The sequence below is a fragment of the Thalassophryne amazonica genome, chromosome 5, assembly GCF_902500255.1.
Source record: "Thalassophryne amazonica chromosome 5, fThaAma1.1, whole genome shotgun sequence".
Lineage (NCBI taxonomy): Eukaryota > Metazoa > Chordata > Actinopteri > Batrachoidiformes > Batrachoididae > Thalassophryne > Thalassophryne amazonica.
In genome coordinates, this window is record NC_047107.1 from 75825079 (window position 1) to 75840013 (window position 14935).

Consider the following 14935-nt stretch of genomic DNA (forward strand, 5'->3'; position numbering starts at 1 on the left):
ACCTGATGGTGGCACTATAATAACCATGTTTTGACTAACAACTTTCGAACCGCAAGACACAGATTCTTCTCTTTCCTCCTTTCCTTTGGTGTTTTTCCATCTCACCACATACACCACACCCATGTCCTGGAAAATTTTTCAGCCATTTTCAGTACTTTTTGACAAACAGGTTGTTACTACTACTCCCAGTCAACAATCAATCTCATCCTTCAATAGAGTAATTCATTCATGAGCTAATTATTCATTATTGAGATTTAGTTGAAAGCCACATCCACTCAACGTAGGTAGAAAGTTGTAATAAAACATAGAAAATATTAAAAATACATTTATTAGCTTTCGTGTGGATTGGTTAAAATATTGTACTTGCCACTTTTTTGAAGTTTGGGGGTAAATAGGGGCAGCATGGTGGATTAGTGGATTAGCACTGTTGCATCACAGCAAGAAGGTTGTGGCATTGATTTCCACCTGGGCCCTTTCTGTGTGGAATTTGAAGGGTCTGTCCATGTTTGCATGGGTTCCCCGTCGGGTACTCCGGCTTCCCACGTCATCCAAAGACATGCAGGTTAGGTGAACTGGAAACTTTAAACTGACTGTAGGTGTGCGTGCAGGTGGGAATCTGTTTGTCTGTGTGGCCCTGTGACAGAGTGGCATCCTATCCAGCGTGTACCTCGCCTCACTCTCCATGACTGATGTGATAGGCTCTAGCTCTCCCCTACCCGGTGGCCCTTATTTGGAGCGGGTATGGACAATGGACGTACGCATGAAAGTTTTTCAAGATTGAAATGGGCATGACCCATGTGGTTAGATGTAGCATCAACCAATAAATCAAGATCACAAAGAAGTTTGATACTAGGACCCAGGGTTCGGCATTTTTGTATGTCGTACCCCAAATATTTCTAATCCTTCTCTCTTGCATTCCTATTCTTTTTTTCTGACAGGTGGCTCCAAAGAGTAGTTAGGTTCCCTTTGCCTTTGTGAGATCATGTTCAGAAAGTTATTTTTCAATACACTAATTCATTTGTGAGCTCAAACAGATTTAGTTAAATAAGCTACATCCACTCAACTTTGGTAAGTAATTCACCCTATTGAGATAGACCATAATCCCTTGTGCACCAGAGAGTTGCTGCAGTCTAAACAACATAGAGAATCCACATGACAACAATCACAGCTCACAGCAACTCCCATTGAAAATAATGGAGAAACAACCTGAGCTTCTCGCATGTTTACATAAAGCAAATGCAATTAACAACATCTAAAACCCCAGAGAATATATTCATGTGAGTTTTAGGCACAATATACAAAGTGTTTTATGTTGCGATGTTAATGCTATTGTCCGTGTGCAGCGGTTAAAGTGCAGCCTGATCAGACTGACTCAGTGCAGTTCTCAATGTTATACCCTGGTCACACATAGCCACAATGAGGCCAAATGGTGTCAGAATGATGATTTGGCCCACAACCTGAAAAATGTCCAGGTGCAATTCGAAAATGTTCTGACATCCATCTGAGAGAGTCCACACAGTTGCTCAAAATTGGCTGGCAGCCCCAAGTGTGATGCACATGTTCAAAACCCTCCAGGCACCGTCGAGATGGGACACCTATCCGACGGCGGTCTATGTGCAATCTGAGCACCATCTGACCGCAATTTACATATTCTGATGGTAGCAAAACAGCATTCGAAACAATTTGAGCACATATGAGGGACCCTCGAGATGTTTCTGGCATGGCAAAGCCTGCTGGTATGACCTACACGTGCCACATATAATAATAATGTCCACCACCAATGTCCCCACTCCCCCAGAGCACAAAGGAACTATTGATATGTATGTGACATGCTTCATTGTGTACAGCGAATGTGAACAGCACTAGCAAACCAAAAGCACCGTGCACTATTGTGTGCACAACGCCGCAAATCTGAACAGGTTGTTATATCCACAACAGACCTTGCAGTACAGATATTTGTCCATTCCTTCCCATGAGCGACGTAAATAATGTGAACTATTGTCTCCATCATATCTCTATATACCAGAAGCAGCTGCGCCTCTCCGTGGTCTCATGAGCAGCAACGCGTCACTGCACTCGTCAGGCTGAACCGATCTCACCGCGGTAATATATGACCACCTTCTAACTCTGTAGGAGAAATGACATGGTAGGTGGGAGGTGATGGTCTAGTGGTTAAGGTGTTGGGCTTGAGTCCAGAAGATCATGGGTTCAAATCCATGCCTGACTGGAAAATCACTAAGGGCCCTTGGGCAAGGCCTTTAATCCCCTATTGCTCCCGGTGTGTAGTGAGCGCCTTGTATGGCAGCACCCTGACATCGGGGTGAAGCGCTTTGAGCGTCTGATGCAGATGGAAAAGTGCTATATAAATGCAGTCCGTTTACCATTTACATGGAACTGTTGTGCCAGGCCGTGGCAGCACTAATAAACATGAATCTCACCTCCAACAACGGCCCAAGAGTGTTTCATAGCGCAGAGCTGGACCCCAGGCTGTGGTTAAAATCCACTCTCTGTGCTGCTGTGTGCTGAAATCAACCACACAAAAATAAATCCCATGTGATAATCCAACTATCGTGGTGTCCAGAGCTGCACTGTGCTGCTGAAGTGAGCCAAAACACACAAAAAAAGACATTAAAGCTCCCTGGAAATGCTGCGTCTGATGCATGGGACAGCATGGCCCACTGCCAGCAGTGTCCAGTAACTGGCAATGGCACGCACATGTGCCCCCCTGTGCACATGTGTGCACACGTAGCTGCTCATTCAGCCATTGTGAATACACACACACACACACAGCCAGCGATCATGTCATCAGTCCAGCTCTGCTCTACGCACACGTGCACATGAAGTGAGTCGCGCTGGTAAGTGGAGGACGAGTGCATATGTGATTGCATGGGTGAGTGAGTGACTGCACCATGCTGTCTTTGACACATATGGCGTGAGTCCGGTCAATATGTTGGCTGTACTCTGATGTTCAGTACCGGCAGGGACTGTGCAAAGGGAGGAACACAGCGCTCCCTCCCACTCCATCCCGTGTTTTCCACCCAGACGTTTGGACATCGGGCAGTCTGTGTCATCTACCTGTTGTCTACACATGCTTTGGATGCCATTGTGCAGGTGTGGACGAGGTAATATGGATGTGTTCTGACACGCCTCTTTTCCTCCCGACTGCATCTGATTATGGCAATATTTGCCGTGTCGGGCTGGTTCCTGCATATTCTTGCTATGTGTGAGGGGGGCTTTACTGACATCTCGCAGAGCGGGGATTTTGCAGGATTTGAAACCTCAATCAGGAAAATTGTGAAACAGGGAAACACATCAAAAGTCAATTTGTTAGCTTTTGTTTGGATTAGTTCAAACACTGTACGTGCCATATTTTGTGAAGACTGAGGATAAATTGTAGGTGACATAGTGAAAAAAACTATTTTTCAAAAATTTTAAATGCCTAAAAATGCAGTGCATCCTGAAAGTATTCATAGTGCTTCGCTTTTTCCATGTTATGTTACAACCTTATAACAAAAATTAATGCAATTTTTTTTTCCTCAAAATTTTACACACAATACCTAAACTGAGCGATCGGGGGAGAAAAATAAATACAAAATAAAATCCCAAATACGATCATCATCTTTATAAAAAACTGTAAATTGCAGTATTAATAGTCACGGCTTTCGGTGACTTTTCAGTCGTGTGACTATCCGAGAAATTGTGGAAGAGGTGGGCATGTCACAACATGTCCTGTGAGACTTCAACACGAAGTTGCTTTTGCTCCGCCATCAGCAGCTTCGTGCCGAAGCCATCGGCACAAATTTCACCGCCACTCTTTTCATGGCCAAATCTTCTGTCACAATGGAATGTGCCGAAAAAGTGCTGATGTCCACCTCTTCCGCAATTTCTCGGATAGTCACACGACGGTCCCGCATCACCACAGCGTTCACTTTGGAAATGATCTGGTCATTTCAGCATGTTGATGGCCGACCAGAGCGCGGCGCGCTCTCCACCGCTGTGCGGCCGTCTTTAAACCAGTTGTACCGCTCCTTAATCTGTGTGATGCCCATAGCATCGTCATCGAAAGCCGTCTGAATCTTCCGAATGGTTTCCACCTGGCTGTCACCCAGTTTCTGGCAAAATTTGATGTGGCGCTGCTCCAGTCGTTCCGTCTTTTTCCTTGAAATGAAAATCCGCCGAGCGCGCTGCACAATCCTCACACAAAGGCTGCTTACCAGGAAATGACGCAATCGACAGGCGTGAAAAAGTTCACGCATGCGCACGAATGTTCAAAGTTGGCTCATGCAAGCACATATGATTCAAATCCATCAGGTTTTTGCAAAAAATAAAAAGGTCTAACAGACCACGTATAAACCCAGGAATGGCTCACCCGGGTTGCATTCAATATGACTGGTACACCACAGACTCCAGAAAAAAAATTTAATTATTAATTTGTCTGTTTATTGTGAACAAGCAGGAGAAATTTCTGGGTTTATTCCAACATCACTACATTCCAACAGCATGGCACTCGACATTTTGAAGCACATAATACAACCCAGCTACTCACTTACGGTGTCATGTTGTTTCATAATTTAGACAGCAAAAGCACCTACGGACATACTTTTAACAAGCTCAAAGAAACTTCAACATGTTCACCACAGCGGTAGCATAAACATTGCAATTTGCAGAATAAGGACACATTTATTTATCAGTACATTTTATCCAAAATGCATTGCATCCAACTTGAAGTGGTGGTCAGGCTTAAAACAGGAGGGGTGACCAGTATCATTAGTGCTTTGCCCCCTGGTGGTGTGAAGCTGTATAGACACGACGGCACAGACAAATTTCCACACACAAACACACACACACACACACAAATCACTGCACGCATTTACAGATGTAACACATGTAAGTGTAACAAAAGTCACGTGTAAGAACACAGCCAATACACATACACAGATTTTTTTTTACACATTTGTGGATCTGGTTACACACGCACGAATCAAAATATGCACACACACATTTTTTATTTATTTTTTTATTTTTTTTTTTTACACATTTGTGGATCTGATTAGATGCACAAATCGAAATACATACACACAGATATTTTTTTACACATTTGTGGATTTGGTTACACACGCACGAATCGAAATACGCACACAGATTTTTTTTTTTTTTTTTGCACATTTTTGGATCTGATTAGACATGCACGAATCGAAATACATACACACAGATTTTTTTTTTACACATTTGTGGATCTGGTTACAACGCACAAATCGAAATACGCACACACAGATTTTTTATTTTCTTTTTGCACATTTGTGGATCTGGTTAGACATGCATGAAACGAAATACATACACACAGAAATCTTACAAACAAACAAACAAACTTCTTCAGGGTTGTCGGTGTCTTCATCATTTTAGATTTTTCTTTCTTTTAATTCATGTTGTAGAGATTACTTTTCACTTTGCATTTAAAGGTCAACATTTTAGAAATTTTAATATACAAAGCCTGATTTTTTGTTTTGTTATTTGATGTCGTAAAATATTTCTAACATAAAAGCTTAAGGGGGCAAACACATATATACAGTGAGGAAAATAAGTATTTGAACACCCTGCGATTTTGCAAGTTCTCCCACTTAGAAATCATGGAGGGGTCTGAAATTTTCATCTTAGGTGCATGTCCACTGTGAGAGACATAAGATAAAAAAAAATCTGGAAATCACAATGTATGATTTTTTTTTTATCATTTATTTGTATGTTACTGCTGCAAATAAGTATTTCAATACCTGTGAAAATCAATGTTAATATTTGGTACAGTAGCCTTTGTTTGCAATTACAGAGGTCAAATGTTCCTGTAGTTTTTCACCAGGTTTGCACACACTGCAGCAGGGATTTTGGTCCACTCCTCCATACAGATCTTCTCTAGATCTTTCAGGTTTGGAGTTTCAGCTCTCTCCAAAGATTTTCTATTGAGTTCAGGTCTGGAGACTGGCCAGGCCACTCCAGGACCTTGAAATGCTTCTTATGGAGCCCCTCCTTAGTTGCCCTGGTTTTGTGTTTGGGGTCATTGTCATGCTGGAAGACCCAGCCATGACCCATCTTCAGTGCTCTTACTGAGGGAAGGAGGTTGTTTGCCAAAATCTCACAATACATGACCCCATCCATCCTCCCTTCAATACGGTGCAGTCGTCCTGTCCCCTTTGCAGAAGAGCACCCCCAGAGTATGATGTTTCCACCCCCATGCTTCACGGTTGGGATGGTTTTCTTGGGATTGTTCTCATCCTCTAAACATGGTAAGTGGAGTTGATTCCAAAAAGCTCTATTTTGGTCTCATCTGACCACATGACCTTCTCCCATGCCTCCTCTGGATCATCCAGATGATCACTGATGAACTTCAAACGGGCCTGGACAGGTGCTGGCTTGAGCAGGGGGATCTTGCTGCCCTGCAGGATTTTAAACCATAACAGCATCATGTGTTACTAATGTAATCTGTTGTGTGGGCCGCTGAAGAGGAGGTACTGCTGGCCCACCACCAACAGAGGGCGCCCTGCCTGGAGTGCGGGCTCCAGGCACTAGAGGGCGCTGCCGCATCATGGGAGTAGCCTGGGTGACAGCTGTCACCCATCACCAGACACAGCTGTTCTACTCAGCACCGAGGTATATCAGGAGGACGGCGTCTCCACCTCAGTGCCGAGATATCGCCTTGAGATAGAGGTAAACTACTCTGCAGCATATTCTGTATATTTGATAATACGTGTTACACCTTTCAGGACAGCTGACTACCGAAAGCCAATTGCTTGGATAAGTACTCACCTTCCTGTTTTAACGTGACGAGAGGTGGAGGCGGCTTCTTCCCTCTCCGTGTTACTGGGTGCAGCCGCATCCACACCTGTGTGTTTGTTGCTCTCTCTTGCCAGCAGTACCGGATCCGACGAGCGGAGGCAGTGGCCACCTGGGACTTCGGGACTTGGCGGTTCCAGTATTTCCAGGGTTCGGTGGCAGAGGAGATCTGGGTGGTTCCGGTTCGACTCGGACGGACGTCTCCTACCTTCGAGCCTGCCCACACGACACCAGCAGAATTCGGCTTAATCCCAAATTGTTGATTGTTGTATTGGTTGTGCTCGTTTCACAACAGTAAAACTTGTTATTTACCTTCTCCATTGTCCGTTCATTTGCGCCCCCTGTTGTGGGTCCGTGTTCCTACACTTTCACAACAGGATATCTCGGCCAGCGTCATGGATCCCGAGGGGCGTCAACCGGCTGTTGAATGGCCAATGGAAGACCAAGGCGCGGCGGAGGCTTCGGGAGGGGTAATCGGTGAGTTGCAGCGGATCCTCACCACTTTCACCTCTCGGATCGACTTAATGACCGAGCAGCACGTTCTCCTAAACCGCAGGGTGGAGGCTCTCGCCGCACAAGTGGAGGCGCGCCCTTCGGGCGCCGCTGCGGCTCTCCCTCCCGAGGACCCTGCGTGCGAAAGTAACGTTCCACTGGTCGTTCAACGGTCCCTTCCTCCGTCCCCAGAAGCATACATAAGCCCTCCAGAACCGTACGGAGGCTGTGTGGAGACGTGCGCAGACTTTCTTATGCAGTGTTCGCTCGTCTTCGCTCAGCGTCCCGTGATGTACGCGACTGATGCTAGCAAAGTAGCTTATGTGATAAATCTGCTTCGCGGGGAGGCACGCGCTTGGGCTACAGCGCTCTGGGAGCAGAACTCACGGCTCCTTCATACGTACGCTGGGTTTGTACGGGAGCTCAGAACGGTGTTCGATCATCCCAACAGAGGAGAGTCCGCTTCAACCGCGCTACTGTCCATACAACAGGGACGTCGGAGCGCAGCTGCCTATGCAGTCGCCTTCCGCATCGCGGCGGCGAGATCCGGCTGGAATAGCACTGCCCTCCGCGCTGCCTTTGTAAACGGACTGTCTCTGGTCCTAAAAGAGCACCTGGTGGCTAAGGACGAACTGCGGGATTTAGATGGGCTCATCGATCTAGTCATACGACTCGACAACCGGTTAGAAGAACGCCGTCGGGAACGAGGCGAAGGGCGTGGCCAGGCACGCGTCGTCCCTCTCCCTTCCGGGTCCGATCGAGCTCCGCCCTCCCCACGCTCCTCTGTTCCTGCGTTCCGTGGGGTCACAGCTCCCCCTACTGACGAAGCTAGGGACACGAGTAGGGCAACATTTAGGGCACCAGATGCACAGAGGAGATGGACCCACGGAGCGTGTCTTGGTTGTGGTTCAATGGAGCACCATGTGAGAGACTGCCCTGAGCGGTCAAACGCCAAACGCCCGCCCCTAGAGACTGGGCCAGGGGTGGGCCAAAACATTCACGTGGGACACACCCACATTGCTACACGACTCCCAGTCACAATCCTTTATGAGGATTCAACCCTGAAGGCCCCAGCACTGGTGGACACGGGCTCTGAGGGGAATCTGCTTGACAGCAGATGGGCCAGGGAGATAGGGCTCCCTCTGGTGGCTCTTACCTCGCCTGTGCAGGTTCGGGCGCTAGATGGCTCCCTACTCCCACCAATCACACATAAGACACCTCCTGTAACTCTGGTGGTGTCAGGTAACCACCGGGAGGTGATCGAGTTCTTCGTGACTCAGGCCACCTCCCGTGTGGTTTTAGGGTTTCCATGGATGCTAAAGCACAATCCCCGGATTGATTGGCCGTCCGGGGTAGTGGTTCAGTGGAGCGAAACCTGCCATCGGGAGTGTCTAGGTTCCTCGGTTCCTCCCGGCTCCCAAGCTAAGGAGGAGGTCCGAGTCCCGCCCAATCTGAAGGCGGTGCCAGCGGAGTACCATGACCTCGCTGATGTGTTCAGCAAGGATCTGGCTCTTACGCTTCCTCCTCACCGCCCGTATGATTGTGCCATTGATTTGGTTCCAGGCAGTGAGTTTCCGTCCAGTAGGCTGTACAACCTCTCGCGGCCGGAGCGTGAATCAATGGAGACCTACATCCGGGACTCATTAGCTGCCGGGTTGATCCGGAATTCCACCTCTCCGATGGGTGCTGGTTTCTTTTTTGTGGGTAAAAAGGATGGCGGGCTTCGTCCATGCATTGACTATAGGGGGTTGAACGAAATCACGGTTCGCAATCGATACCCGTTGCCCCTGTTGGATTCGGTGTTCACCCACCTTGCATGGAGCCAATATCTTCACCAAACTTGATCTTAGGAATGCGTATCATTTGGTTCGGATCCGGAAGGGAGACGAATGGAAGACGGCATTTAACACCCCGTTGGGCCATTTTGAGTACCTGGTCATGCCGTTCGGTCTCACTAACGCTCCCGCGACCTTCCAAGCGTTGGTAAACGATGTCCTGCGGGACTTCCTGCACGGTTTGTCTTCGTGTATCTGGGACGATATACTCATCTTTTCCCCGGATCCTGAGACTCATGTCCGGCATGTCCGTCAGGTCCTGCAGCGGTTGTTGGAGAACCGTTCTGTTTGTGAAGGGCGAGAAGTGTGAGTTCCACCGCACTTCTTGTCCTTCCTGGGGTTTATCATCTCCTCTAACTCCGTCGCCCCGGACCCGGCCAAGGTTGCGGCGGTGAGAGACTGGCCCCAACCTAACAAGCCGTAGGAAGCTGCAACAGCTTCATCAGTTTTGCTAATTTTTATAGGAGGTTCATTAAGGGCTACAGTCAGGTAGTTAGCCCCCTGACAGCCCTGACCCTCTCCAAAAGTTCCCTTCACCTGGTCGGAACCGGTGCGAGGGCCGCGTTTCAAGGAGTTGAAACGGCGCTTCTCGTCTGCACCAGTTCTGGTGCAGCCCGATCCTAGCCGCCAGTTAGTGGTTGAAGTGGATGCCTCGGACTCAGGGATAGGAGCGGTGCTCTCCCAGAGCGGGAAGACCGATAAGGTCCTTCACCCGTGTGCCTATTTTTCTCGCAGGTTGACCCCGCTGAACGGAATTATGACGTCGGCAATCGGGAACTCCTTGCTGTGAAAGAGGCCCTCGAAGAGTGGAGACATCTGTTGGAGGGAACAGCCGTGCCGTTCATGGTTTTCACTGACCATCGGAACCTGGAGTACATCAGAACCGCCAAGCGTCTGAACCCCAGGCAAGCCCGCTGGTCACTGTTCTTTGGCCGTTTTGACTTCCGGATTACCTACCGTCCCGGGACCAAGAATCAGAGATCGGATGTATTGTCCCGGGTGCACGAAGATGAGGTCAAAACGGAACCGTCGGATCCCCCGGATCCTATCATCCCGGAGTCCGCTATCGTGGCCGCCCTCACCTGGGACGTGGAGAAGACCGTCCGGGAGGCCCTGACCCGTGTCCCGGACCCCGGAAACGGACCAAAAAACAGACTATACGTCCCACCAGAGGCTAGGGCTGCAGTCCTGGACTTCTGTCACGGTTTTTCTAAGCTCTCCTGTCACCCGGGGTGCGAAGGACCGGGGCAGTCGTCCGCAACGCTTCTGTGGGCATCCCTGGAGACCGACGTCCGGGACTACGTCCAGGCCTGTACCCACCTGCGCCAGGGGCAAGGACCCGACCATAGGAAGAGCCTCAGGGCAGCTACATCCATTGCCCGTGCCTCATCGCCCCTGGTCCCACAATCGGCCTGGACTTCATCACGGGTCTCCCGCCGTCACCAGGGAATACACCGTCCGTCTTCACGATAGTGACCGTTTCTCCAATGGTCGGCCCACTTCGTGGCCCTCCCGAAGCTACACCTAGGGCACCAGGCGACAGCGGACCTCCTGGTCCACCACGTCGTCCGTCGCAATGGCATACCATCAGACATCTGTCTCCGACTCGGCCGGGTCCCCAGTTCACCTCACATGTCTGGAGGAGCTTCTGCCGGGAACTGGGGGCACGGTCAGCCTCTCGTCTGGGTACCACCCCCAGACCAACGGGCAGGCAGAGCGGGCGAATCAAGAACTGGAGCAGACACTTCGCTGTGTGACACGCCGCGCACCCGACGGCCTGGAGTACCCACCTGGCCTGGATCGAGTACGCCACAACAGCCAAGTGTCATCACGCCACCGGGCCTCTCCCAGTTTGAGGTGTGCTTGGGGTATCAGCCCCCCTTGTTTCCGGTGGTTGAGGGAGAGGTCGGTGTGCCCTCGGTCCAGGACCACCTGCGGAAGTGCGTCGGGTTTGGCGGGCCGCCCGCTCTGCCTTGTTGCAGGCCCCGGACGAGGGCGAAGACACATGCAGACCGGCGGCGAGCCCGGCCCCAAGAGTACCGTCCTGGGCAGGAGGTCTGGTTGTCCACGAAGGACATTCCCCTACAGGTTGATTCTCCAAAACTGCAAGAACGGTACATCGGACCTCATAATATCCTCAAGGTCATCAACCCCGCCGCAGTGAGGCTCCAGCTTCCGGCCTCACTGCGGATTCCATCCAGTTCTTCCACGTTTCCCGGATCAAGCCTCTTCACACCTCACCCCTCTGCACCCCGGGTCCGGCGCCGCCTCCCTGCCCGGATCATCGACGGAGCACCGGCTTGGACTGTCCGCCGGCTCCTTGACGTCGTCAGGATGGGCCGGGGTTTTCAGTATCTGGTGGACTGGGAGGGGTACGGCCCCGAGGAGCGCTCCTGGGTGAAGAAGGGCTCATCCTGGACCCGGCCCTCCTGGCCGACTTCTACCGACGCCATCCGGACAAGCCCGGTCGTGCGCCAGGAGGCGCCCGTTGAGGGGGGGGTCCTGTTGTGTGGGCCGCTGAAGAGGAGGTACTGCTGGCCCACCACCAACAGAGGGCGCCCTGCCTGGAGTGCGGGCTCCAGGCACTAGAGGGCGCTGCCGCATCATGGGAGTAGCCTGGGTGACAGCTGTCACCCATCACCAGACACAGCTGTTCTACTCAGCACCGAGGTATATCAGGAGGACGGCGTCTCCACCTCAGTGCCGAGATATCGTCTTGAGATAGAGGTAAACTACTCTGCCGCATATTCTGTATATTTGATATACGTGTTACACCTTTCAGCGACAGCTGACTACCGAAGCCAATTGCTTGGATAAGTACTCACCTTCCTGTTTTAACGTGACGAGAGGTGGAGGCGGCTTCTTCCCTCTCCGTGTTACTGGGTGCAGCCGCATCCACACCTGTGCTGTTTGTGCTCTCTTCTTGCCAGCAGTACCGGATCCGACGAGCGGAGGCAGTGGCCACCTGGGACTTCGGGACTCTTGGCGGTTCCAGTATTCCAGGGTTCGGTGGCAGAGGAGATCTGGGTGGTTCCGGGTTCGACTCGGTGACGGACGTCTCCTACCTTCGAGCCTGCCCACACGACACCAGCAGAATTCGGCTTAATCCCAAATTGTTGATTGTTGTATTGGTTGTGCTCGTTTCACAACAGTAAAACTTGTTATTTTACCTTCTCCATTGTCCGTTCATTTGCGCCCCCTGTTGTGGGTCCGTGTTCCTACACTTTCACAACATAATCTTTGTGACTGTGGTCCCAGCTCTCTTCATGTCATTGACCAGGTCCTCCTGTGTAGTTCTGAGCTTTCTCAGAATCATCCTTACCCCACAAAGTGAGATCTTGCATGAAGCTCCAGACAGAGGAAGACTGACAGTCATCTTGTGTTTCTTCCACTTTCTAATAAATAATCATAACAGTTGTTGTCTTCTACCAAGCTGCTTGCCTGTTGTCCTGTAGTCCATCCCAGCCTTGTGCAGGTCTACAGTTTTGTCCCTGGTGTCCCTTAGACAGCTCTTTGGTCTTGGCTATGGTGGACAGGTTCGAGTGTGATTGATTGAGTGTGTGAACAGGTCTTTTATACAGGTAACAAGGTCAAACAGGTGCAATTAATACAGGTAAAGAGTGCAGAATAAGAGGGCTTCTTAAAGAAAAATTAACAGGTCTGTGTGAGCCAGAATTCTTGCTGGTTGGTAGGGGGTCAAATATCTTATTTGTAGCAGTAACATACAAATAAATTATTTAAAAAAATTCATACATTGTGATTTCCGGATTTTTTATTATTTTTTTGTTTAATGGCTCTCACAGTGGACATGCACCTAAGATGAAAGTTTCAGACCCCTCCATGATTTCTAAGTGGGAGAACTTGCAAAATCTCAGGGTGTTCAAATTGTTGTGTGGGCCACTGAAGAGGAGGTACTGCTGGCCCACCACCACCAGAGGGCGCCCTGCCTGGATTGCGGGCTCCAGGCACCAGAGGGCGCTGCCGCCTCACAGGAGCAGCCGGGGTGACAGCTGTCACTTATCACCGACGACAGCTGTCATCAATCACCAGATCTACAGAGGTATATTCAGCAAGACGGCATCTCCACCTCATTGCCGAGATATCGCTCTACTAAGGAGGTAATATTCTCAGCTGACTGTGTTTGTTGACAGGAATATCTGTTACTTGTGTGAGTTGGACAGTATTCATTCTTTTTTTCAACGAGAGGTGGAGGTGGTTTCCCACCATACGTGTTGCGGGTGCACACGCACCCTCTTCTAACTGTGTTTGCTCCTCGCCAGCAGTACCAGATCCGACACGCGGAGGCAGTGGCCACCTGGGAGTTCGGGACTTGGCGGCTCCAGTATTCCGGGGTTCGGTGGCGGCGGAGGAAATCGTGTGGTTCCGGTTCGACTTCGGACCGATGTCTCCTATCTTCGAGCCTGCCCACATGACATCTTGTATTTGACTTCATTCACTATGTAATCTGTTGTTGTTGTGCATTTTCACAAAGTAAAGTGTTGTATTTGGCTTTATCCATTGTCTGTTCATTGCACCCCTGTTGTGGGTCCGTGCTCCTACACTTTCCCAACAGGATATCTCGGCCAATGTCATGGATCCCGAGGGGCGTCAAGGCTGTTGACGGCCAATGGAAGAACAGGGCGCACAGACGTCCGCAGGAGGAGATCGAGTTGCAGCGAATCCTCACCGCTTTCACGGCTCGGATGGATTTAATGACCAGAGAACGTCCTCCTTAACCGCAGGGTGAGGCTCTCGCCGCCAAGGTGGAAGCGCGCCCTCAGGGCGATGCTGCGGCTCTCCCTCCTGTCGCCCTGTGGTAACAGTGACATTCCACAGGTCGTTCAACGACCCCTCCCACCATCCCCGGAAGCATACATAAGCCCGCCAGAGCCGTACGACGGTTGTGTGGAGACGTCGCTGATTTCTTATGCAGTGTTCGCTCGTCTTCGCACAACGTCCCGTTATGTACGCGACTGATGCTAGTAAAGTAGCTTAGTCATAAATTTGCTTCGTGGTGAGGCACGCGCTTGGGCTACAGTGCTCTGGGAGCAGAATTCACGGCTCCTTCAGGGTATGATGGGTTTGTGAGGGAGTTCAGAACAGTGTTCGATCACCCAAATAGAGGTGAGACCGCTTCGCCGTGCTGCTGTCAATGATGACAGGGGCGCCGGAGTGCAGTGCCTATGCAGTCGACTTCCGCATCGCGGCTGCAAGGTCCGGGCTGGAATAGCACTGCCCTCCGCGCCGTCTTTGTAAACGGACTGTCACTGGTTCTAAAGGAGCACTGGTGGCTAAGGACGAACCGCGGGATTTAGATGGGCTTATCGATCTCGTCATACAATTAGACATCGGTTAGAGAACGCCGTCGGAACGAGACGAAGGGCGTGGCCGGGCACGCGTCGTCCCTCTCCCTTCCGGTTCGACCGCGTTCCGCCCTCCCCACACTCCACGGCCCCTGCGCTCCGTGTGGTGACAGCTCCCCTGCTGACGAAGCTATGGACACGAGCAGGGCCACATTTAGGGCACCAGATAGACAGAGGAGGCTGGCCCACGGAGCGTGTTTTGTTGTGTGGCTCGATAGAGCATCAGGTAAGAGACTGCCCGAGCGGTTAACGCCAACGCCCGCCCCTAGAAACTGGGCTAGGGGTGGGCCGAGACATTCACGTGTGACACACACACATTGCCACACGACTCCCAGTTACAATCCTTTATGAGGTTTAACCCTGAAGGCCCCAGCACTGGTGGACACGGGCTCTGAAGGGAATCTGTTAGACAGCAGATGGGCC

At 50.6% G+C, this 14935-nt stretch overlaps 1 protein-coding gene and 1 long non-coding RNA gene across 3 annotated transcripts in view; both read right to left on the reverse strand.

Annotated features, from left to right (window-relative positions):
- Positions 1-14935, reverse strand: part of efna5b (ephrin-A5b) — a 345365-nt gene that overhangs the window by 19817 nt on the left and 310613 nt on the right. The window lies entirely within an intron of this gene.
- The window catches only part of LOC117510734, a 25369-nt gene continuing 10990 nt past the window's right edge, over positions 557-14935 (reverse strand). Inside the window, exon 3 of the long non-coding RNA XR_004560805.1 lies at positions 557-586. This is a non-coding gene — a long non-coding RNA (uncharacterized LOC117510734). The remainder of the gene's footprint in view (positions 587-14935) is intronic.